We start from the raw sequence: 26,849 nt of genomic DNA on the forward strand, positions 1-26,849 counted from the left end.
ATGACTGACCTCCTCTAGGAGCTAGCATTTGAGCTAAGGCTTAAAAAGAAGCTAGGGATTCTGTGAGGTAGACACGAGGAAGGAGAATCTTCCAGGACCAGGGAAGACCCTGGACAAAGGTGTGGATGAAATGTCATGTGCAGGATTGGCAGGTAGACCCACTTGGCTAAAGTATAGTCAGTGAAGGAGAGTGATTTGCCATAAACATGGAAAGGGCCGGCTGGAGTCAGCGAGTAAAGGATTTCAAATGGTAGAGTTTGTATCCTGCAGCCAGCGGGGAATCATTGAGGCTGCTCGAACAGGGAGTGATGTGGTCAGACCTGTGCATTAGGAAGATCCCTTTGGCAGCCATGTAGAGAATGGGTTGGAGAAGCAGAAAGACAGATTAGGAGGTGAATTTTACACTATTCTAGGTGAGAGGTAATAAAGTCCTGAGTTAGAGTGGTAGCTTTGTGAGGGGAGAGAAGAGGTCAGATGTGAGAGATGTAGAGGTGGAATCAATAAAACCTGGTGATTTATTGGATATGGGGGTGGGGAGAGGGTGCTAAAAATTGAATATGAGTTTGAGGTTGTGAACTCAGGGAACTAGACAGGTGACAATGACCTTGATAGAAATAGGAACTGGAGAGAGGTGAGTTTGAGGGCATAGACAACAAGTTCCATATGTACATGTTTAGTTTAAGAGTAAAAATGGAATATTTAGTTGGAAAAGTCCAGTATCAGTTGGTGATATTAGAATGGAGCTCAGGAGAAAAACTAGGGCTCTATATAGAGATTTGGCAGTTCTTTGTATAGAGATCGTAATTGAGCCCATAGGAGCAATTGCTGTCACTGGAAGGGAATGTAAAAAAGAAGAAAGAAGTCCTGAGACAGCACTTCGGTACGTACCTACACATAGGAGGTGAAAGACAGATCATGATCAAGCAAAGGAAAAGAAAGAATGGTAGTCATATGGGGGAAGGAGAACTCAGAGAGATCTGTATTATATCTTAACAGCTGAGAGGAGAGAATATTGAACTCAGCTGGCCTCTTTCTGCCTTATATTATCTCATGTAGTGATCTCATAAGCCTCCATGGGTTCAATTATTATCTCTATATAAATGATTCCTACATCTGTATATCCAGCTTTAGTTTCTCTCCTGAGCTAGTTAATGCATCACCAAATGCCTGTTAGGCATCTTGAATTAAATGTCTTATAAGTATCTGAGATTCAACATGTCCAAAATAGAACTTGTCTTCTCCCCTAAATTCTCCCCTCTTCTGTACTTTCCTCTGTTTTTTTTTTTCAAAGCAGTTGGGGTTAAGTAACTTGCCCAAGGTTACACAGCCAGTTTATTTTTTGTGTGTGGATGTTAAGTATCTGAGGCCGGAACCAATCCCGGGTCCTACCGACTCTGGGGCCAGCGCTCTTAATCACTGCTCCACCTGGCTGCCCCTGTACTTTCCTCTTAATAATAAGGGTACCACATCTTTCAGTCATCCAGACTCATAACCTTGGTGTCATCCTCAACTCCTCCCTGTCATTCATTCCACATATCTGATCCATTGCTGAATCACATAATTTCTACCTTCACAGCCTCTCTAGTATATGTCCTCTTCTCTCCATTCATATAACCACAACCCTAGTATAGGTCCTTATCACCTCTCACCTAGACTACTGTAATAGCCTTTTGCCTGATCTCCCTGCCTCAGATCTCTCCTCCCTCCCATCCATCTCCCCCTCATCTGCTGAAATGATTTTCCTAAATCATAAATCTGATCATGTCACTGCTTTCCCCTGTCTTCTCTTGACCTTCACTGAGCTCTCTAGTGACTCCCTAGATAAAATGTATGGCATCTATGGGATCAGATATAAAATCTTCTAGCATTTAAAGCTCTTAATAAATTGGCCTCTTCCTACCTTGGCAGCCTTCTTGTCCCTTACTCTCTTCAGTCATCCTGATGAATATCAGGTCACTGGACCCAGATGGCTCTGGAGGAGAAAGTGAGGTTGGTGACCTTGCACAGCCCTCCCTCACTCAAATCCAAGTCAACTGCAAGACATGTCATCATCTCCCTGAGGCCATGGTCCTTTTAGAAAATGAAGGACAAACACGACAACTCCCTTGCATGCACTTTAGGATACAGCTAGATTGGCCTACTTGCCATTCCTGACAGTGACATGCTGCCTCCCACCCCAGTGCTTCTGCACCTGGTGATGCACCATGCCTGGAGAGGTGTCTCCTGTCGCTTTCACCTTTACATGCTTAGAGAATTCCTCTGACCTATTAGTCTAATAATCCTGTCAAAAAGAAGCCGAGGTTCGTCTGGTATTATGACCTCTTCTTGATGCCTCCATGCCAGCTTTGTTGTCACTGCTTTCTTTACCTAGATGGATATTCATTAACCATCACATGAATAGTATATTCGAGAATTTTGTCAAGAATCAAAGCCAAGTTCAATGGCCATTGTTTGCAAACTCTGTTCTCTTCCCTTTTTTGAAAATGATTGACATTTGCCCTTTTCTAGTCTTGTGGTACCATCCTCATTTCCACAGTCTTATAAAGGTAACCAAGAACGCACTTCTTACTAACTCATTTTTCAGTTTGTTCTAAACTGGCCCCAGCTCTTCTGCCCACATATGTGAGATAGATCCTTTTTCTCTTTGTGTACTTCTGATTCCCTTTAAGCATTCAAATGTTTACAGCTGAGTCTGCTTCAATTTGATAAACAATTTAGTTCAACCAAATCAAGTCACTGAAGCAGGCATACTTGTCCAGGCAAGTTCATTTTCCCTCACTAAAACAAAATGGATGTCTAAGTATTGCTTTACCTTAAAATACTTTTATCATTTCTTTTTAAGTTAAAGCTGTGATTCTATTCCCCAAAGGGGCAGGAGCATGCCACCAGGGGTGGTATTGAAACTGCAAGATGCTTGTTGCTGCTATCACTGCTTCTTTCCCTAATCTGGGAAGCTCAAAGTTCGGTTCAGTGTTCAGGGTCTCTGGATTTTCTGGAACTCCTGAACAAAAACAAGAAGAAAGGTCAGCCATTATAACTGCTGTCAGATATCTGTCCTTTTTTTTGAGATAATATGTACAATAGGTGGAGTTCTGGACTTAGAGCCTGCATGGCCTGGGTTTGAATCCCACCTAATATTTACTAACTGTTCCCCATAAGTAAGTTGCTTAGCCATGCCTAGCTTCATCTTTGAAGTAGGGGTAAAAATTCCTTAGTGCCCACACCTTAGGATTATTGTGATGCTCTAATGAGATGTATTTAAGGTGCCTTGAAAACTTCAGAGTACTAGGTAAATGCTAATTGTTATTGTTGTTGTTACCATAATGATGGTAGTAATGGAAGAAGAATTAGACTGATCTCACTTGGTACCAGAGGGGAGGATAAGGACTGGTGGGTTTAAGATGAAGAAAAACTTCCTGAACAGTAGTTTTGTCTGGAAGTGGAATTAGCTTGTGAGGTAGTTAGTTCCCTATTATATCCTAGCCTCCAAAGCACTGGATGACCACTTTGGGATATGTTGTAGATGGACTTTGTTTCTCAGACAGGGTCTTTTTCCAATCTAGGTTTCTATAATTAGGTAACTTATAAAGAGATTGATGTTTTAGATGAGGGTCAGAGTAGGTGACCTGTAGTCACTTCCAACTCTGGAATTCCAGTATTAGGTAATATAGAAACCATAATCAGAACATTACTGATCAATTAGTTATAATATGATTATCTTTTGTAGGGAGGGAAGTCCTGAAAGGTTTAGATATTCTTTAAAATGTAACTAACTGTCAGAACCAGAAAGAAGGCACATTTCTTTCAGTGTTGTCTTATGTCTTATGGCCTTATGGTTTACAAATTTTTTAAGTGAGGCATATTTTTAGCTTCGACAGCTGGCTGATATGTAGCCTGTGACTAATGAAATGAAACACATTTTTGTTTCATGATCATGCCTTAATGTCGCCCTACAATTTTGTTATTTTTGATGCAAGAAAGAATGATTAAAGCTGAGGAAACACCAAAATAATCTTTTTGGTATAACTCTTAAGTCAGATTTAAATCTAATCTAATCTTTTGATTTTTGAATTGCTGATGATGCTGGTTGTAGAAAAGGATTTTTGTATTTTTCAACTTAAGGTTCTTAAGTAGATTTAAAGGAAACTTTAAATTTTTTATTAACTAAAGTCAGTCTGATCTTTAAACATAAGGCAGTAGTCAGTTGGTATCATCAGATACAAATATTTATCTAAGAAATCTTGTTCCAAAGAAGTCTTGTGATTATTTTTGTTGTTCATTCATTTCAGTAGTGTCAAACTCTTGGTGAACCCATTTGGGGTTTTCTTGGCAAAGATACTATAGTGGTTTGCTATGTCCTTTTCCAGCTCGTTTTATAGATAAGGAAACTGAGGCAAGCAGGGTTAAGTGATTTGCCTAAAGTCACGCAGCTAGTAAGTGTCTGAGGATGCATTTGAACTTAGGGCCACCTGACTCCAGTACCATTGCTCTGTCCACTGCACCACCTCACTGCCCCACAATTATTGTATCTAAGAGTGCAATAATATTCTATTAAAATTATATACTGCAATAGATTTTCATATATAGTGTTTCCTTAAAATGGGATATAGTTGTTCAGATTCAGATGGACTAGGGAAGGGGACTTTAGCTCCTACTTACACATGGCTACTGGTAGTTCTAGTTTGAATTGAGGACAGATTCATAGATAGATTTCAAAAACCTTGGACCTCCAAAAATTATCTAACTGCCCATAAAATTGTTTACTGCATTTACCAGTATTTTAATAATCATATTTTGGCTTTAGTAGCTTCTTGACACCAAAGAGCTTAGAAAGACTCCTGTCATCTCATTTCCCTTATAAGTAGTTATTATCATCTTTATTTTACAGATAGAAAAAATAAGACACAGTTATCTATAGCCATGGATCATTGCAGATTCTGTCTAAAACATGTGTATTGTTATTCTAAGTCCAGTGCTTGTGAAAATGTATCAGTAATGGAGAGCATCAAGAGTATGGAGAATAGAATGAATACTGTGAGTTTTATTTAAAAAAAAATTTTTTTTTTTTGCTTTTTTGGAGGGGGGGAAGGCAGGGCAATTGGGGTTAAGTGACTTGCCCAAGGTCACATGGCTAGTAAGTGCTAAGTGTCTGAGACCAAATTTGAACCTCAGGTCCTTTTGACTCCAGGGCCAGTGCTCTATTCACTGTGCCACCTAGCTGCCCCTATTTTAAATTTTTAATGAAATTCTTATTCTTGTTTCAACTTATGAAGGAATTGAGACACAAAAAAGTTAAGTGACTCTCTCAAAGTCATGCAGCTAATTAAGGACCAGAGCTAGACCTGGAAGTGAAGTCTTACTCCTTGTCTGTGGAGCTCTGCTAATTTTTGCTTTTACTTTAATGTACTCCTTTAAAAAAATTTTTTTTTTAATTGATTGTGGGTTTTTTTACATCACCATAGTTTCCCCTGGTGTTTCACTTGGAGTTTTTCACTATCTTCTAAATGGCTTCTAGAGAGCCATTCCATATAATGGTGTTTTTTAAAGATAAGAAAAAGTAGAGAAAGAGGAAGAAAATCAGCATAACTGATCAATATGTTGAAAAAGTCTGAAAATATATGCAATAAACATCTGTGAACTTCCTACCTCTGCAATGGAGTGACAGAATCTTTTCATATCTCTTCTTTTGAATTATACTTATTCTTAAAATTTGCAGTGTTCACTTTTGATTTTTTTTTTTGGTGTGGTTCTTTTCATTTACATTATTGTCATTATATGTATTGTTTCCTTGACTACAGTGTACCTCACTCTGCATCAGTTCCTGTAGACCTTTCCATGCTTCTCTATATTTATCACATTCATCATTTCTTATAGTATTCTAGTACTCCATAATTTTTCAGTCATTTCCCAGTTGATGGACATCTACTTTGTTTCTGATTTTTTATTATCATAGTAAACATTTTGGCGTGTACAAGGATTTTGTTCTTATTTATGGCCGTGTATAAGCATAGTAATTGAATCTCTGGGTCAGATAGCATGAATATTTTAGAAACTTTATTTTAATAATTCCAAATTGTTTTCCAGAATAGTTGTACTAATTCACCACTCCACCAACAATGCACTAGTGTACCTATCTTCCCATAACCTCCTCAGCACTGACTATTCCCATCTTTTGTCATCTTTGCCAATTTGCAGAGTAAGAAATGAAACTCAAGGTTGTTTTTATTGTATTTTTTTATCATTAATGATTTGAAGTGTTTTTTACAGCATTGTGTTAATAGTTTATAATTCTTTTGAGAAGTTTCTTAATATACTTTAATCACTTATTTATTGGAGATGACTTTTGGTCATTCTATGTGTGTATAAGTATGTGTGTATATAAAACAGTACAAACACATGTATATCTATAAATTGTTTTAATATCTTAAATGCCAAATCCTTATCAGCAAAATATGATACAAAAATTTTTTTCCACTATTTGACTGCTTCCATTCTTATCTAGGTGCATTAATTTTATTCAGGAGTTTTTCTGTTTATGTAATCAAAGTAATCTATTTTATCTTTTGTAATTGCCTTTGTTCCTTGTTTGGTTAAGAATATATCTCCTGGGGTGGCCAGGTAGCACAGCGAGTAAGAGCACCGGCTCCAGTGTTGAGAAGACCTGGAGATCGAATCCTGGGCTCAGACACTCAGCACCCACCCAGAAACACCTGGCCATGTAACCTTGAGCAAGTTACTTAACCCCAGTTGCTTAGGGGCGGCCAGGTGGCTCAGCGAGTAAGAGCACCGGCTCCAGTGTCGGGATGACCTGGATCAAATCCGGGCTCAGATACTCAGCACCACACCCAGAAATAACTGGCCGTGTAACCTTGAGCAAGTTACTTAACCCCAATTGCTTAAAAAAAAAAAAGAATATATCTCCTGCCCATAACTGACAGGTGTATGATCTGTTTCTATTAAGATCATTTATCCATATAGAATATACTGTGGAATGTATTAGATCTTGGGCTAAACCTGATTTCTGCCAGACTGTTTTATAGTTTTCTTAGCAGTTTTTGTCAAATGGGGTGTTCTTTTCCTGAATAACTTATGGTTTTAGGTTTAGTGAGTTTTTTCCTGAGTAATTTATGGTTTGAGTTCTGGAATTACTATTCCCCTTTCATCTTGACTTCTTTTCACAGTTTCCCTTAATATTCTAGTGCTTTTATTTTTTCAAATGAATTTTGCTATTTTTTGTTGAGATATATAAAATATCCTTTTGATAACTGGATTGGTATAACATTAAAAGTATAAATCAACTTCTGTAGTCTTGTCATTTTTAATATATTGACACGGTCCATTCATGAATACTGAATAGTCTCTCAGCAGTGTAAGTTACTCTTTAATTCTTTTAAGAGTACTCATAATTGAATATATACAAGTATTTTGTGTGTTTTGTTAGATTGATCCTCAGATACTTTATATGCATTTTGTGGTTATTTGGAATGGAGTTACCCTTCCTATTTTTCTTGGATTTTGTTCTTTTCATATAGAAATAATATTGACTTTTGAGAGTTTTATTTTATAACCTGAAAATTTGTTGAAGCTATTGTCTCAGTATCTTTGCTGATTCCTAGGATTTTGTTAATCATCGTATCAGTAAATAAGGATTGTTTTATCTCCTCTCTATCTATCTTTATTCCTTTAATCTCTTCCTCTTGTCTTATTACTTTTACTGTTCCTTTCTAGAACTTTATCAAAAAATAATGTAGAGGGGGCGGCCAGGTAGCACATCGAGTAAGAGCACCGGCTCCAGTGTTGAGAAGACCTGGAGATCGAATCCCGGGCTCAGACACTTAGCACCCACCCAGAAACACCTGGCCGTGTAACCTTGAGCAAGTTACTTAACCCCAATTGCTTAAAAAAAAAAATAATGTGGAGAGTGGGCATCTTGCTTCACTCTGATATTTATTGGGAAAGATTTTAGTGTATCTCCATTGTATATGATGCTTGCTTTTGGTTTTAGATGGATGCTTTTTATGATATTAAAAAGGTCTCTCTGTGCTTATACTTTTAGTGTTTTTAGCATACATGAGTTTTGTACTCTGTTAAAGATTTTTTCTACATCTGTTGAATTAATCGTGTGGTTTTGGATGTTTAGCTTTTTAACATGATCAGTTATCTTTATTCTTTTCCTAAGGTCGACCCATCCTTGCATCCCTGATATAAATACAATATAGTCATAATGAATGTTTTCTTGGATGAATTTATAAAGTCTAACAGGATTTTAATTAAAGCTGTAAAATCTGTGTTCATTAATGATATCGGTCTGTAGTTCTCCTTCTGTGCTTATCCTTCCCTGGCTTAGATATTGGGACTATTATTTGGCTTATGAAAGAATCTGGTAGAATGCTCTCTCAGTTTTTTAAATTTATGAAGTATTAGTGCTAATTGTTCATTTGAAATTTGATAGATTTCTCCTGCAAATCCATCAGGACTAGGATTTTTTCCCCTTTGGTTCCCTTATAGCTGGTTCTTTCTATTTTTCTGAGATTGGATTCTTTAAGCTCTCTTGGTCTTCTGTTAGTTTGAATATTTTATATTTTTGAAGGCATTCTTCTCTTTCTTTTATGTTTTCAATGTTGGTAGCATATAACTGTGCATAGTAGGTTGTGATAGTTCTTTTTACTTCATCTTCATTAATTAGTTTTGCAGGATAGGTAACCTTGGTTTCATCTTAAGCTCGTTTGCTTTTCAGAACACATTTTTTCCATTCTATCTTGTGTTCTGGAGGATTTTATTTGAATTTCTTTACCTTTATATTTTAAGATCTTTGTCCTCAACACTTGCAGAATTTGCTGTTTGTCAGTGGAATTGTTAAATTTAACACTGTGTCTTGGAATTTGTAGCATAGAGTTTGTTTTTTTCTGGAGGCAGTCTATAGATTCTTTTGATTGGCACTTTGTTTTCTGTGTTCAGAACAGTTTTCTTGTGTTTATTTCTTGCATTTTTATGTTCTGGTTTTTTTATATCCTATGTTCTTCTGAGAGAATTATATTCCTTAACTTTTCTCTACACATCCTGTCTTCAAAATAAATATGTTTTACTTGTACAGAGATAGTGTTTTCTTTTAATGTTACTGCCTTTTGCTTTTCTTCTCCTAGGTTGTCCTTTAGTTCTGGGTATTTGCATTCCTAATTCAGTTATTCTCTCTTTTATTTCTTTGTGAACACTTGCTACCGTGGGTTAGTTTTTTTATTTTGCCCAGTTGTTTTTTTTTTTTTTTTGTTGGGGGGGGGGGGGTGGGGTGGGGGTGTGGGGGGTCGCTGGTCCCAGTTGTATTCTGGGCTCTTTCCCTCAGGCTTACTGGAATTGCCACACAACCACACCTGTCCTGCCCCAGTTCCCTCAGTACCTCAGTTCTCTTGGCTAAGCTCTGTTTTGGCATAGAGTGCTATCTCACAGCCTGAACAGACTTCTGCCTTTTTGATTTCTGCTGAAGCATGGTGGACTGTGGAGTAAGGGGTGCTAAATTAGTGCATTAGTAGCTAGCTTGTCACTGCCTCTGCTGTTTGTTAATTAAAGTGTTACTTCTTTTGGGTTCTTGGTGTCCTAAATTGTGGAGAAAACTGAAATTGCTTTATCTCTTATGCATAATTATTATTTTGGAGAGGTTTGAGGGGTCATGAAGATTAGATAATATTTGTGAAACCTGGCATATAGTGCTATATAAATGCTAGCTATTGTTATTGTTGTTGTTGTTGTTGTTGTTATCATTGTTAGAAAAAATGGCTAGTCTTCCTTTCTGTCGGTCCCCTTTTTTAAACATTAATTTATTTGACATCTAAATAAGTAGGTCATGGAATGGCTAGGTGGTGCAGTGAATAGAGCACCAGCCCTAGAGTTAGGAGGACCTAAGTTCAAATCCAGCCTCAGACACTTAACACTTACTAGCCATGTGACCTTGGGCAAGTCACTTAACCCCAATTACCCAGCTGTCCCCCCTCCAAAAAGAAATCAATCAATCAGTCAATAAATAGGCCATTACTTTTTGGGGGGAAGATTTGACTTATGGAGAGATTACTATGCTGAGTTGTGTTTGTACTTTATGGCTTAGCATTACCACATTATTTCAAGTTACATAATTTTAGAGATGTCTAAAAAACCCACTATACTCATTTGGAGCTAGAGATTTCTATATTTCTTACAAAAACATTTATTACAAATTTTCAGACTATACAGTAATGCATTTGACAGATTGATTTTCCATTTTGCTACGATTTGATCATGTCACTCCATTAATTACTGTACATATTGCCTACCAAATGAAATTTGACTACTGATTCTCCCACAATTTGGTTTCACTCTACCTTTCTAGCTTGTTCTCTCATTACTCCACTCCAAAAGAGCTATGTTTTAACTAAATTGGGCTACTTACTGTAATAAGTAAATGTCCAGAAATGTCCCATAGTGTCCTGCCTCCACACCTTTTTCTCATTTTTTTATGCTTGGAATGCTCAATCTTCACACCTTCTCCCTTCTCCACATTTCTGTTTGTAATCTTACCCATTCATTCTTTTTAAAGTCTAACTCAAATTTCATCTATTTAATTAAATTTTCACTTATACCCCTCTATTCTCTTCCACCTCTAAGTCAATAATGATCTCTCCCCTCTCAGACTTTCCATAACATTATAGGTTTTTGTTTGTATTATATCCTTCTCTTAGACTATAAATTCTAAGAAGGTGGTGGCTATATCTTTAAATAAGATGCTTTTGGGGCGGAGCCAAGATGGCGGAGTAGAAGCATGACCCTCCCGCGGCTCCTGCTTCCACCCTCCCCAATCCATGTAAAAAGGGGACTCTAAACAAACTTTGGAGCTGCAGAACCCACAAAATGACACAGAGAAGCTAACCTCCCGCTGAGAACAGCCCGGCAGGAATCGGCCAGCGCAACGCTCTGGGAGCCGAGCCCAGCACCACGCCGAGGCTTTAGCCCCAGGGCGGGCCTGACCAGCCACCAGCCAGAGGGACTCCAGATCAGCAGCAGCTGTGGCCCTTTCCAGATTTATCAATACATAGATGCAAAGGACAAGGTGAGAGGCCAGTGCAGTCTGGTCTTTGGGACCCAGTAAGTGGGAGTGCATGGCTTTTACCCCCGGGGCTAGAAACCACTGAGACGCCAGCACAGCCAGCCAGCGCCATGTGGCGGCTTCAGCTCCTGGCCTGCAGAGTGTAGGGGGACCAAGCACCAGTCTGAGGGGTAATCGCTCTTGCTTTAACCTGCTTGGATATGGATTGCAGTCTAGGGTGGAGGTCCTGGGGTGTGTGTCCAGCTTGCCAGAGCGTGTGGAGACCTCAGAGAGGGCACCCATCTAATACCTCTGGCAGCTGAGAAAACCCCAGCGTTAGGGACAAAAGCTCCCCTGTCTGGTGGCAGAGTCCTACTGTGGCAAAAAGCCCAAAAGTCAAATCATTGAGTGGCAAAATGAGCAGGCAAAGGAAACAAAGCAGACAAAAGATTCCAACATTACACTCCTATTTTGGGGATAAGAAGGAGCAAGGCATGGAACAGGAGGAAATCAGTGAAGTCAGAACTCCTGCACCAAAAGCTTCAAAGGAAAATACAAGCTGGTTACAGGCCATAGAGGACCTTAAGAAGCAGATAAGAGAAGTGGAGGAAAAATTGGGAAGAGAAATGAGAACAATGCAAGAAAATTATGAAATGAGAGTCAACAGCCTGACTGAAGAAAATAATACCTTAAAAAACAGACTGACTCAAATGGCAAAGGAGGCTCAAAAAGGCAATGAGGAGAAGAATGCCTTAAAAAGTCAAATTTGCCAGATGGAAAAAGAATCTCAAAAGCTCACTGAGGAGAATCATTGCTTCAGAATTAGATTGGAGCAAATGGAAGCTAATGACTTTATGAGAAATCAAGATGCTGTTAAACAGATCCAAACAAATGAAAGAATAGAAGGCAATGTGAAATATCTCATGGGAAAAACCACTGACCTGGAAAATAGATCCAGGAGAGATAATTTAAAAATTATTGGACTGCCTGAGAGCCATGACCAAAGTAAGAGCCTGGAAAGCATTCTCCAGGAAGTTCTCAAAGAAAACTGCCCTGATGTTTTAGAATGAGAGGGCAAAATAGAGGTTGAAAGAATCCACCAATCACCTCCTGAAAAAGATCCCCAAAAGAAAACTCCTAGGAATATTATAGCCAGGTTCCGGAATTCCCAGATTAAGGAGAGAATATTACAAGCAGCCAGGAAGAAACAATTTGAATATTGTGGAAACACAATCAGGATAACCCAGGATCTGGCAGCTTCTACACTGAGGGATTGAAGGGCCTGGAATGTGATATTCTGGAGGTCAAGGGAGCTGGGATTAAAACCAAGAGTCACCTACCCAGCAAAACTGAGTATCATGTTTCAGGGTAAAATATGGTCATTCAGTGGAATACAGGACTTTCAAGCATTCTTGCTGAAAAAACCAGAGTTGAATAGAAAATTTGACATTCAGATACAAGAAGCAAGAGAAGCATGAGAGGGTAAACAGGGAAAAGAAATCATAAGGAACTTATCAAAGTTGAACTATTTTTTCTTAAAGCAATCGGGATCGAGTGCCTTGCTCGGGGTTGCATGGCCAGTTGTTGTTATTGGGTGTGGTGCTGAGTGTCTGGACCCGGATTTGGTCCGGGTCGTCCCGGCACTGGGATCGGTGCTCTTGCTCGCTGAGCCACCTGGCCAAAGTGGAACTATTAACATTCCTACATGGAAAAACAATAATTGTAACTTATGAAACTTTTCTCAGTAGTTGAAGGAATTAGAAATATATATGTATATGTATATATATATATGTCTTTATATGAGGGTATGTGGGCATATGAATACATATGTGAATGTGTGTATATACGTTTACAGGTATACATAGATAGAGGGCACGGGACCAATTTAACAGGAAGGGATGATTCTTAAAAGGTGAAATTAAGAGGTGAGAGGAATATAATGAGAGGAGATGGGGAGAGACAGATTGGGGCAAACTATCTCATACAGAAGAGGCAAGGGAAAATGGTTACAATGGAGGGGAAGAATAGGAAGGCAAAAGGGAATGGGTCAACCTTATTCCTATTGAATCTGGCTTGAGGAGGGAGGGAAATACACACTAAATAGGGGATCTCACCCTCCAGGAGAATAGGGGGGGGAAGGGGATGTGAGGGGGGATGATGGAAGGGAGGGCAGGCTGGGGGGGAGGGAAGTTGGAAGCACCCACTTTTGAAAAGGGACAGGATCAAAGTAGAGAATAGAACAAGTGTGAGGTGGGATAAGAGGGAGGGAAATATAGTCAGTCTTTTACAATACATCTACTATGTTATTGTTTTGCATTAGCCTGACATGTACAACCTATACTGAACTGCTTGTCTCCCCAGTGGGGGTGGGTGGTGGGGGGGAAGGGAATGAATCTAGAATTGAAAGTTTTAAAATCAAATATTCAAATATATATGTATATGTGTGTGTATATATATATATATATACACTATTATTAATACCATCTTACATGTTATTAAGAAAAAAAAAAGATATACAGGCACTGAGGCATAGAGACCCACTGGAAAAGTTGAAACAGGTATGGGAGAAAATATGGGAGAGAGCAGGTTGGAGGTGGAGATATCCTGTGGGACTGCTGTTTTGGGGGGATGGGTGGGGGAAAAACGGGGAGAAAATTTGTTACTCAAAATCTGGCGGAAACGAATGATGTAAATCAGAAGTTAATAAAGCATTAAAAAATTTTAAAAAATGCTTTTTTATAAGGTGGCTATATCTTTATATGCTTTCAGTGCCAAAGTTCAAGAAAACAGTTGTATCTCATTTAATCTTCATAGAAGTATCAGGCATGGTACTTTGCATATATTAGGTGCTGAAATATTTGTTGAGGCTGAAAGTATTCACTAGTGTAAAGTATTCCCTAGTGGAACTGGAACTTGTCAAAAAGCTCTGAACTTTTAAAAATTTTGACCATTTTAATGAAAAAATTTTCTAAAATATATGTTAATGTATATTCTTAGAAAGCAGACTTAGTGTAACTATAAAGTAATAAGGTTGTTTCCACAATTTGCAAACAAAAGTCATTTTAAGCATTTTTATACTGGGTCCTCATTTTCAACATTAGTTATTATATTGTGCTGTGATATAGTGATTCATTGACTCTAGAGTTGTGCTCACAGAATCCCAGAATTTGAGAGTTAGAAGGGACCCCAACAACTATCTCTCCTAGATTGTAAATGAAAGGAATCCCCACTATCATGTACCTGACAAGTGACCATTTATCTTCATCCTAAAGATTTCTAGGGAAAGGAGCCCACCACTTCTTGAAGAAGGCCATTCTACTTTTGAACCATTCTAATTCTTAAGAAATTTTTTTGGGGTGGCTAGGTGGCGCCATGAATAGAGCATCGGCCCTGGAGTCAAGAGGACCTGAGTTCACATTCAATGTCAGACACTTAGCACTTACTTGGGCAAGTAACTTAACCCCAATTGCCCTTCCTTCCCCCTCCAAAAAGCAAAAAAAAAAGTTTTTCCCTGACATCACACACACACTTCTATCAAATCCATGAATTGAGAATAAGTGGAAAATGTGAGAATATTGCTAGATATATCCATCAGAAATTGCTGTTTTCACCTAAATGCCATTTTCTTGTTCTTTCTTTGCACACTTTGAGTTCTAAAATCTCCCATATCTGGAGAGAGGTAAAGTGCTGACCACAGTCTTGAGAATGAGTATTAGCTGAGTTTAATTCCATATCTAGCCATAGGGATATCACTTAGTTGTCACATTCTTTATTTTTAAAAAATGTTTTGTTAATTTTTTTTTAACACAGCATTCTCACTTCCCAACAAACTCCCATGTTATATAGAACCTTCCCACACAACAAAGAAAAACAAGTTTCCCAGCTTCAAGCCTCTCTTTCCTCCAGGTCAGCCTCAACTTTACAGCCAAAATGATCTTCTTTAGATACAGGTCTGATCATATTTATATCCACCCTCTCCCCCCCACCATACACACACACACATACACATACACACAGTGAATTCCTGTAATTACCTATTTCCTCCAGATATAAAATCTTCTCTTTAAAAACCCTTCACAGCATTTTCCTTTCCAGTTTTTCTACACTTTACTCCTATCTCCATATTCTTATCTAGCGTCACTGGCCTTCTTGCTGTACCTCTCTCATGACACCTGATCTTCTGATTCTATGGCTTTTAACTGACTGTCTCCCATTTCTGGAATGTTTTCCATCTTTCCCTCCACCTTCTGGCTTCCTTGAAGATTCAGTTCAATCCTACCAACTAGGTTGAATCCTAGAATCCAGAAGACCCAAATTCAAATGTGGCCTCCCTCAGACACTCACTAGCTGTGTGACCTAGGGCAAGTCACCTAACTTTTGTATGACTGTGTTTCCTCCATTGTAAATGGGGATGATAACAAAACAAACCTAGCTGGGTTATTGTGAAGATCAATTTAGATAATATTTGTAAAGCACTTAGCCCAGTGCCTGGCATATATATTAGGTGCTATATAAATGCTTAGTCCTTGACAATGGGGGCCAGCGCAGAGGCCCAGAAGATGACAGGGGCCGGCACAGAGGCCTGGATGCCGGGGCAATCAGAGGCCCAGGAGCCAGGGCACGCAGAGGTCCTGACTAGGCCTGATCAATGTGGCGGCAAGTTGACCCACCAACCACAAAGGCCATTGCCAGGCCTGTCACTGCAGGGCTGGGACTGGATGGAGCTGGCTACAGAACCCACAAAATGACAGAGAGAAGCTAACCTCCTGCTGAAGACAGTCCAGCAGGCCGGCAGGAAGGGGACAGCACAGCACTGGGAGTCAAGCCCAGCCTCACGTGAGCCAGAGGTTTTAGCCTCAGGGCGGCCACAACCAGCTGCCAACTGGAGGGACATCAGATCATCAGCAGCTGTAGCAGTTTGCAGAATTATCAACACATAGATGCTAAGGACAAAGTGAGGGGTCAGTGCATTGTGGACTTTGGGACCTGGGAATTTGGGAGTGAGGTCGGCCTTAGCCCCCGGCGCGAGAAGAGGCTGAGGCGCTGTGGCCACCACCACATGGCTGCTTCAGAGCTCCTGGCCTGCAGATTGCAGGGGGACCAAGCACCAGTCTGAGGGGTAATTGTGCTTGCTTTAACCTGCTTGGGTCTGGATCGCAGTCTAGGGTGAAGGTCCTGGGGTGTGTGACCAGTTTGCCAGAGCATGGGGAGGCTTCAGAGAAGGCACCCAACTAATAGCTCCAGCAGCTGAGAAAACCCCAGTGATTTGGGACAAGGCTCCCCCTTCTGGTAGCATAGTTGTACTGTGGCAAAAAGCTCAGAAGTCAAGTAATTGAGTGGCAGCATGAGCAAACAAGGGAAGCAAGGCAAGCACAGTAATCCAACTTTGGACTCCTTTTTTGGGGACAAAAAGGATCAAAGCATGGAACAGGAGGAAGACAGCAAAGTCAGAACTCCTGCACCAGAAGCTTCCAAGAAAAGAATAAGCTGCTTATAGGCCACAGAGGAGCTTAAGAAGGATTTTGAAAACCAAATAAGAGAAGTGGAGGAAAAATTGGGAAGAGAAATGAGAATGATGCACAAAAATTATAAAATGAAAGTCAACAACCTGACTGAAGAAAATAACACCTTAAAAAATAGACTAACTCAGGGTGGCTAGGTGGTGCAGTGAATAGAGCACTGGCCCTGGAGTCAGGAGGACCTGAGTTCAAATCGGGCCTCAAACACTTAACACAAAACTAGCCGTGTAACCTTGGGCAAGTCACTTAAGCCCAACTGCCCTCCAAAAAGAAAAAAAAAAATAGACTAACTCAAATGGCAAAAGAGGCTCAAAATGGCAATGAGGAGAAGAATGCCTTAAAAAGCCGAATTTGCCAGATGGACAAAGAATCTCAAAAGCTCATTGAAGAGAATCATTCCTTCAGAATTAGATTGGAGCAAATGGAAGCTAGTGACTTTATGAGAAATCAAGATACTATTAAACACATCCAAACAAATGAAAAAATAGAAGGCAATGTAAAATATCTCATTGAAAAAACCACTGACCTGGAGAATAGATTCAGGAGAGATAATTTAAAAATTATTGGACTACTTGAAATCCATGATCAAAAAAAGAATCCAGAAATCATCCTCCAAGAAATTCTCAAGGAAAATTGCCCTGATGTTTTAGAACCAGAGGGCAAAATAGAGGTTGAAAGAATCCACCCATCACCTCCTGAAAAAAGATCCCAAAAGGAAAACTCCTAGGAATATTATAGCCAGGTTCCAGAGTTTCCAGATCAAGGAGAAAATATTACAAGAAGCCAGGAAGAAACAATTTGAATACTGTGGAAACACAATCAGGATAACACAGGATCTGGCTGCTTCTACAGAGGGATCAAAGCGCTTGGAATATGATATTCCAGAGGTCAAAGGAGCTGGGATTAAAACCAAGAATCAGGGCAGCCAGGTGGTGCAGTGAATAAGAGTGCTGGCTCCAGAGTCGGGAGACTGGGGATCAGTTCCGGCATCGGATACTTAACACCCACACAAAATAACTGGCCATGTAACCTTGAACAAGTTACTTAACCCCAATTGCTTAGGGGCAGCCAGGTGGCGCAGTGAGTAAGAGTGTCGGCCCCATCATCGGGAGACCTGGGATCGGTTCCGGCCTCAGATACTTGGCACCCATACAAAAATAACTGGCCGTGTAACCTTGAGTAAGTTACTTAACCCTGATTGCTTTAAAAAAAAAACAAAAACAAAAACCAAGAATCACCTACCCAGTAAAACTGAGTATCATGTTTCAGGGAAAAATACGGTCATTCAATGGAATAGAGGACTTTCAAGCATTATTGATGAAAAAACCAGAGTTTAATAGAAAATTTGACATTCAGATACAAGAAGCAAGAGAAGCATGAAAAGGTAAACAGGGAAAAGAAATCATAAGGAACTTGCCAAAGTTGAACTATTTACATTCATACATGGAAAAATGATAATTACAACTTATGAAACTTTTCTCAGTATAAGAATAGTTGAAGGGAATAAAAATGTATATATATATATATATATATGTATGTATGTATATATACATATATATGTCTACATAGTAGGGTTTAGGGGCATATGAAAGCATATGTGAGAATGTGTATATATGTGTACAGGTATGCATAGAGAGAGGGTACAGGACCAGTTGAATAGGAAGGGAAGATACTTAAAAGGTGAAATTAATAGGTGAGAGAAGAATATAGTGAGAGGAGATGGGGAGAGACAGAATGGGGTAAATTATCTCATATAGAAGAGGCAAGGGAAAACTGTTACAATGGAGGAGAAGAACAGGAAGGCAAAAGGGAATGAGTCAACCCTATTCTAAATCAATTTGGCTTATGGAGGGAATCACATATACACTAAATAGGGTATCTCACCCTACAGGAGAGTAGGGGGGAAGGGGATGAAAGGGGTATGATGGAAGGGAGGGCAGGCTGAGGGGGAGGGAAGTTGGAAGCACCCACTTTTGAAAAGGGACAGGATCAAAGTAGAAAATAGAACAAGTGAGGGGTGGGATGGGACGGAGGGAAATATAGTTAGTCTTTCACAGTATATCCACTATGAAAATGTTTTGCATGGCTATACATGTACAGCCTATGTTGAATTGCTTGTCTTCCCAGTAAGGGTGGGTGAGAAGGGAGGTAGGGAAGGAATCTGGAATTCAAAGGTTTAAAATCGAATGTTTAAAAAATATATATTATTATCATTACTGTTATTATTTTACATGTAATTGGGAAATAAGATATACACAGGCACTGGGGCATAGGGATCCACCATGCCCTACTGGAAAGTCGGAGGGGGGATGGGGGAAGACATAGGGAGAAGATTGGGGTAGGGGATATTCAGTGGGATCGCTGTTTTGGGGTGGTGGGTAGGGGGAAAATGGGGAGAAAAATTTGTAACTCAAAATCTTGTGGAAATGAATGATGTAAACTAAAAAAATAAATAAAAGAAATGCTTAGTCCGTCCCCCTCCCCTTCTGCACAAAGCCTTTCCAGGTCTCCTCCCTTCTTCTCCCTTTTCTTCCCCTGAGAAGGAGGGAGGGCGGTCCTGCCTCTCATTTACGCTGGATCTCTCTTCCGCGCCTGGTCTGCGCGTAGTTTGCTTTTCTTTCTATTCCCAGCTCTTAGTGCTGTGCCTGTCGCCACATACTGAACACTTAACACGCACCCAGTACCGTAGGGGTTGTATCCACAGTCTTTGGCCTCCTCTGAAAGGAAGGAGGCTTGTTCCATCTACAGTTCCCTGGAACCTAGGCAAAACATTACCATGATTTTGGTTTTCCCTTCTGTAAATGTATGAATAAATGAAATTAATGAACAATTTAGAATTATATGAAACAAGTCACTAAACTCTATACCCTTTGACCCAGCAATACTAATCATATGTCCTGAGGAAAAGATCCCATATATACAAATGTAACACCCCTTTCTGGATCACCCCCCCCCCCCCAGTTGTGTAACCTTACTTGTGGGTTGGATCTCCAGAGGCATGACTATTCTTTTGTTCTGCTCTTGTAACTTGTAAGCCCCCACTGGTGTGCTTTGCATTAACAATGAACAGTCAGGATAGACTTAATATAGATCTCAGCAAAGGCATTTACCAAGATAGTACAGTAAGACCAGATGGTAAAAACAGTCCCCCAAGTATCTGAAGTGTACTCTTCCTCAAAGACATATGACCTCTGGGAAAAGTGACACGAACTTAGAGCACAATGGTAGTAGGGCACATATGTAGAATAGAATATACATGTGACAAACTCACTACTTCTGGTATCAGAAGCTCTTTTCTTTATTTTTTTCCTTCCTTCCTCTTTCTTTCCCTTCCTTCCTTTCTCTCTTCCTCCCTCCCTCCCTCCTTCCCTCCTTCCTTCCCTCCCTTCCTCCCTCCCTTCCTCCCTCCCTCCCTCCCTTCCTTCCTCCCTTCCTTCCTCCCTCCCTCCCTCCCTCCCTCCCTTCCTCCCTTCCTCCCTCCCTTCCTCTCTTCCCTCCTTCCTTCTTCCTCCCTCCCTCCCTCCCTCTGTTCCCTCCTTCCTTCCTTCCTCTTTCATTCTTTTTCTTTTTCACGCTGGGCTTTCACAGTCTGCTACTTTCTTAGGTCCATAGCTAGTATTCTCAAATGTGAGGGATCATGCTCCTTGAAACCTTCCCCTCCTTCAAGTGACCATTTCTCCTTATCCACGCCTATCCTTTTTATATCTCTCTGCTTCTGATTAGATGCATTTTGTCTATTCCTGGTCTGGCATCTCAGATAACATAGCCAGTATTTGTAGGGAAAGATAAATATTCTCTCCCAAAGACCTATCCTCCACTTCTGGCTCTGGTTTAGAACTTGAGCACCAAGTCTTCAACTCCCAAACTGGAATCCTCTATCACTGGACTGATGAACTCTTGAACTAACTTGCTGTTTTATACATAGGGGCATGATTGATTTTCTCAGACAATTCTCAGATATTTCTTATGTGGTATCATTTGCCTTTATTCAGTGTCTATAAAGCATATAATACTTTCACATTTGTTCAAGAAAATTCCTTAACATTTTGTGATGACATTATGCCATCACATAATGTTGACTGGTTGCTTCCCCAGCTGTATCAATTGAGGTAGGGAGGTAACTCCTTTCCTTATTCTTATTATATTTTCCTGTGAATACTTTGAGATGGAGAAATAGAACATCCTTCCTTACATAAAAATGTAGCAGCATTTTTGTAGTTACAAAGGCTGAAGCAAAGTGGGTACCTCTTGAGTGGAGAACAGTTAAACATATATTGATATATGAACATAATATATTATCATGTTGTAAGAAATGACAAATATGAAGTATTCAGAGAAGCTTGGGAACATTTGTTTGAACTTACGCAGAGTGAAATAAGGAGAACCAAGAGAACAATATACGCAGTAACCACAATAGTATAGAGGAAAAAACCATTGACTGTGGAACTCTGATCAGTTTGGTGACCAGTCCTAACATCAGTGGACTGATGATAAGGAGTACCTTCCAACTCTTGATAGGGAGGTGACAGACCATAGGTAGAGAATATATATATGTTGACCAGGTTTGTTTGACTGATCTTATTTGTTATGAGGGAAGTTTCTATGAGGGCAGAATCAGGGATGAGTCTTTGGGAAGTGAGTGTTATTTTTTAAAAGATTAATAAAACATTAAAAAAAATAAAATAACTGGACACTTGCCCGGGGTTTTTGGAAGTCTTTTGGTTATACAAAGATATTTGTTTTAGAATTTGCTGTAATTATTTGATTGGCATTATATGATGTAATGGGAGGAATACCATGGGCTTTAGAAGAGAATTATGATAGATGTTGATAATGTCCAAAAGCTCAGGATTTAAAGCTGTTCCATGTTGTATATGTCCAGTTATAAGGAATATCCTATAGGAAACCTCTATACCTCATTATACTAGCTCTCAAGGAGATATTAGAGGGTAGTTAATCAGTTAGTTGTGTACCCTGAAAATTTGTTTTTAAATACTCCAAATGCTGTTTAATTTTTAAGTATTAAGTTATTGTTAAAATCAGTCATTGATGAATTCTATTGAATAAGATGATTAAAACATTTTTAAGTATTTAGTATATATTCTAGGGAGTTATATCACTTATGAATAAATAACACATCTAGCTGGGGATACAATTTCTATTATTTATCATAGGCTCAGAGTTTCCTGTTGTAATCCTGTTATTTGTTTTGGTGATTATGTACAAGACAGTTAGTTGTGGTTGATCTCTTAGTCCTCTGTGCTCTATTCCTTCTTCCCCAACCCCCAACCTTAATGAGTTCTGTACTATGTATGTAGAAGAATTTATAGTGCTCTATGGGAAGTAAGATCTGTTTTGTATACAGAGATGATTTCTGTGCGCTCTCCCCTGAACTCCACGTTGCCCCTCATCAGGCATCTATTTTTACCTCAACTTGCGTCATTGTTCCAGCTGATTGATGCCTCATTGTAAATCCGTATCCTTTTCTTCTTAGTTAACAAATAGGCCTCTAGCTCAGGCAGCTGTTCTGACAGCCGGCTTGGGAGAGTGGTGATACCAGAAGTCAGGTTATTTGCGTTGTCCTTCTAGCCCTGCAGTACTGTTACTACAGAATATTAGTTCATGTGGGCCCTCTACAGTTCAGCTTTTATCCTATTTCCCTCACAGTCTTTTCTCAGTTCTTAGTCTGTTCAGTATTTCTGTGACATTTGTTTCATATATCCCTCTGTGAGACCATTTCCTACTCTTTGTCCTTACTGTGACCTCCAGTCCTTAGAACCCTCAGTTCTCTCCCAGGCCAGCTCCTCTGCACTAGCCACTCTCTCCTCTTTTCTCATATTGACCTTTTGGTGAACCAGTTTAACTCTATACTATCATCTTTTTTTGAGGCCCTGGCCTCCTTATGATATTGCTGATTGTACCATACCAGTACTTAGGCGTGGATCCTTCCCGTCACCTTCACTCCTACACGCATGCTACTGAAAGTTGGTGGAGAAAATCCCACAACCATTCTGACAGGACCCACTATAAATTTATGTTATACAGTCTCAATTGGGCCCTCATTGCTGATAGGCAATCCTTCTATATCTCCCTTATCAACTCACTATCTCACCCTCCTCAGCAGCTCCTCCAGCCTTTTCACCCCTCCTCAAACCTCCCATGGCTCCCTCTTTGCCCTCCCACTCTCTCAACTGAGAACTTTGCCTCATGTATTTTTTTTAATTCAGTCCTTTTGCCTTGTTCTCTCTTCTCTCCTCTTTCTCATCTCCCACCACTCAGATACCTTCTGCCACTATCTCCTCCTTCACCCCTTTCTCACATAACGACATTGCCTTACTTCTTACCAAGGCTCACCCTTCCCCTTGAAAAAACAATCCCATTCCATCTCATGTCCTCCAATGGATTGCCCTCTCTGTCATATCCACTCTGTCATTTATCTTCATTTTTTTCTTATCTGCTGGCTGCTTCCCTACTCCCTACAAATGTGCCCATGTCTTTTCCTATCCTTAAAAAAACCTTCACTTGACCCTTCCATCCCCACCAACTACCATCCTATATCTCTTCTGCCCCTTATAGCTAAACTCCTTGGAAAATCAGTCTGTAATAAGTGCCTCCACTTTCTCTCCTCACACTCTCTTCTTTTTTTTCTTTTTGGAGGGCAGTTGGTGTTAAGTGACTTGCCCAAGGTCACACGGCTATGTTTTGTGTTAAGCATCTGAGGCCGGATCCGAACCCAAGTCCTTCTGACTTCAGGGCCAGTGCTCTATTCACTACACCACCTAGCCATCTCTGCCATCTCTCACACACTCTTCTTAACAATCTGGCTTCCAACCTTATCATTCTACTGTAATCCCTTTCTCCAATTACTCATTGTCTCTTAATTGGCAAATCCAGTGGCTTTTTTTCTTTCCTCATCCTCCTAGTACAGCAAGCTCAAAATCTAGGTGTCAGCCTTAATTCCTTTCTATCTCTCATTCCCCACATCCAGTCTGTTGCTGATTTCACCTTTGCTACATCTTTCAAATACACTCTCTTCTCTCTTCAGACGCTGCCACCAGCCTGGTACAGGTCCTCATCACCTGGAGCTTGGACTGTTGCAATAGCCTGCTGATGGGTCTGTCTGCCTCAGGTCTCTCTGCATTCCAATCCAGCCGCCATTTAGCCACCAAAGTGATTCTCCTAAAGCACAGGTCCAACCATATCATACCTCCCCCCACCACCACTTAAACTCGACTGGCTCCCAGGCCTCTCCAAGATCAAATATAAAATCTTCCGGTTTCAGAGTCTTTTGTAACCTATCTCTTTCCATCCACCCACCTCTTCCAGATATGTTACTCCCTGCATATCCTCTTCCATTCAATGACACTGGCCTCCTAGCTGTTCTTCAAATAAGACTCATTTTCTCTGGCTGTCCCCCCTGCCTGAAATGCTTGCTCTCCTGGCTACCCTGACTGCTTTTAAGTCCCAAGTAAAATCCCATCTTCTACAGGAAACTTTTCCCAACCCCTTTTAATTGTAGCACCTTCCTCTTTTAATTATTTCCTATTCTCCCTTTATTTGGTTTTTTTTTCTACTTATTTGTTTTCTTGTCTCCCCCATTATTAGATTGTGAACTCTTTGAGGGTAGGATCTGTCTTTTGCCTCTTTTTCTGACTGTAGCACTTAGCAAAGTGCCTGACATGTAGTAGGCACTTAAGAAATATTTATTGCCTCACTGATATGCTTAAAAATCAATTGCATATTGTTATTGCATTTACCAAATCTAATGGTCTTTTCTTCATCTTTCATCTTTCTTTACCTCTCTGTAGCATTTGATTCAACTTCCCTATTGCTGTTGAGGGTATAATGACCTTCCAGTCACCCAGATTCACAAATTTGGTGTCTTCCTCTGTTCTTTGCTCTCACTCCATATATCACAGTTTTTCCCAGATCCTATCCTTTCTTTCTCCATAACATCTCTAGTATACATCCCCTTAGCTCTATGCATACAACTACTACCACTCCCCTCATTTAGCACCTCATCACCTTGCTCCTGGATCATGGCAGTAGAAGCCTCATTGGTCTCCCTTCCTATCTTAGGCATCTCTTTTTTCCATCTGTCCTTCACTCACTGTTAAAGTGATTTTTCTAAAGTACAGATCTAGCCATTTTTCTGCATTACTCACTATAAATGCTTTTGACTCTCTATGGATCTTCAAGACCAAAAACTAACTGTTCTGTTTGGCATTTAAAGTTCTTCCTGCCCAGCCTCTCCCTGCCCTTTCCCATCTCCTTACACTTTACTCTCTTCCATGCACCTTATGATATGGCTGTGCTGGCCAATTTACTGTTCCTCATATATGACACCCTATCTCCCATTTCTGATGCATTTCCGTCTACTGCTTGCCATGTCTGGAATGCCTTCCCTCCTCATCTCTGCTTCTTGGTTTGCTAAATCTTCTTTCGGGTTTTCGGCTCGATTCCCATCTTCACTGGAGGCCTTTGCTGGTATTCCTAAACACTAGTTATTTCCCCTCCAAGTTTGCTTTGTATCTGTTTTGTATGTGTGATGGGGGTACACGATACGTACCCAAGAGGGCCTATTACATATGCAAAGTATATACGAGGTAACCTTAGAAGAGAGGGCACTAGCGTTGGGGAGAACTGGCTGTGTGTTGTGTGTATATTTTTATGTTTATGTTGTTTTCTGCAATAGAATTTAAGTTCCTTGGTCTTTCTATCTCTAGCATAGCACAGTGCCTGGAGTGTAGTAGGTACCTAATAAATGTTTGGAGATTGATTATTGATTGATTGATTGAGTTCAGTCCCCCTTCCTAATGGCTGAGCCTTTCCATTATTTGTCCTCACCTTACCTGTTTGATCCTGTTTTCCCCTACTCACAGTCTACACCTTTCACTTCTGTTAGATTTTGTCACTTCACCTGCTTATAGATATATACCATACTCTTTCCACCTCTGCCTTTAGACATGCTGTAATTCCACCTAGAATACCTTTCTTCTGTTGCTTCATCTTAGAATACTTCCATTTTCTCCTTGAAAATTTTTTCCAACACTGTTCACTTAAAAAGTAACTGATAATCACTTGCTTTATGCAAAGCATTAAACTAGGTCTTAGAAGGAGATAGTCTAGCTGGGTACACAGGGTACCTTCTTGGAATTGGAAGTCTCACAGACAGTTTAGATATTACACAGGTAACTAATACCTAGTAAAATGTTCATTATAGAGGAGCAAAACAAAGTGCTGTATGAGATCATAGAGGAGGCGAGAGATAGATGAGCAGGTTTAGAGAAATGGCTTAATGAAAGGGGCTTTTGAGTTGAGCTTTAAACCACCGGGAGAAGCAGTATGATGTAGTGGAAACAGAACTGGCGAGGAAATTCCTACTTCTTGTGGGACTCGGGCCTTTGCTTTTTCTCTCTTGGCCTCAGATTCCTCGTGTGTAAAACAAAATGATTGAACTAAATGAGCTCCATTTTTCTAGTGAACATAGAGTTTTTGTTGTTCTGTTGCCTTTATGCTCATTACCACATAGTATAACAATTAATTATTCTGTTTTCATATGTCCATTTTGCTTCTATAGCATAACTGTTAGTCCCTTGGGATCAGAAACCAAGCCTTATTTTTTTTTTAAATAGAAACCATGCCTTATGTTTCTTTCTTCTATATCCTCTACAGTGTCTTACTCCCTTGAAGGACATGTGGACAGCCCTCAGTAAATAGTCATTGATTGTTTGATTCTATTATGCCAAGCCCAGATGATCTGTTTTGACCTCTTAAATAGCTAGTACCAACCTGAGAGGCTAAAGAAATTTGGAATGGTTAGAATATTGCAGCATTGCAAGTCACCCATGTAGTAGGGCAGCTGTCATAGTCAAGTAGAAAACTGGATTAGAGCTCTACCCTCACAGACTAATCTAAGGAAGCTGGGCTGGAGCGAAGGGCAGAAATGTCAGCCTGGCATTTCAGAGGCATCCCCAGGAGTAGGGGAGCAGAAATGCAGGCTGTCCCTACCTCTTGCTGGTTCTATTTGATTGCACAGACATGGCTCTTGGGAAGTTTTTTCTAAACTCATTTCATGTTTGTAAAATGCATGGGAGCCGTGGAGTGGGTGTTCAGACAATAAAAACTGCTGCCGGGAGTGTTTATGCAAAGGATCATTTTTAGAGAGTTCTGCGGAATGGAATTGGTTCTGACGTCAATTCTCAGTGTGCTTTCTCTCCCCTGGAGGAATAGCCCATATGTAGAGACAGATGTGAGACTGAAGTCCTATTTACATATAA

The 26,849-nt window shown here is 40.0% G+C and overlaps 1 protein-coding gene across 2 annotated transcripts in view; it reads left to right on the forward strand.

The window, feature by feature from the left end:
- The window catches only part of ALG9 (ALG9 alpha-1,2-mannosyltransferase), a 138,433-nt gene that overhangs the window by 79,919 nt on the left and 31,665 nt on the right, over positions 1-26,849 (forward strand). The gene's annotated exons all lie outside the window — the stretch shown is intronic.

The sequence above is a fragment of the Petaurus breviceps genome, unplaced genomic scaffold (genome assembly GCF_028583685.1).
Source record: "Petaurus breviceps papuanus isolate PSGF00001 unplaced genomic scaffold, PetGlider_PUasm1.0 91133, whole genome shotgun sequence".
NCBI classification, from domain to species: domain Eukaryota; kingdom Metazoa; phylum Chordata; class Mammalia; order Diprotodontia; family Petauridae; genus Petaurus; species Petaurus breviceps.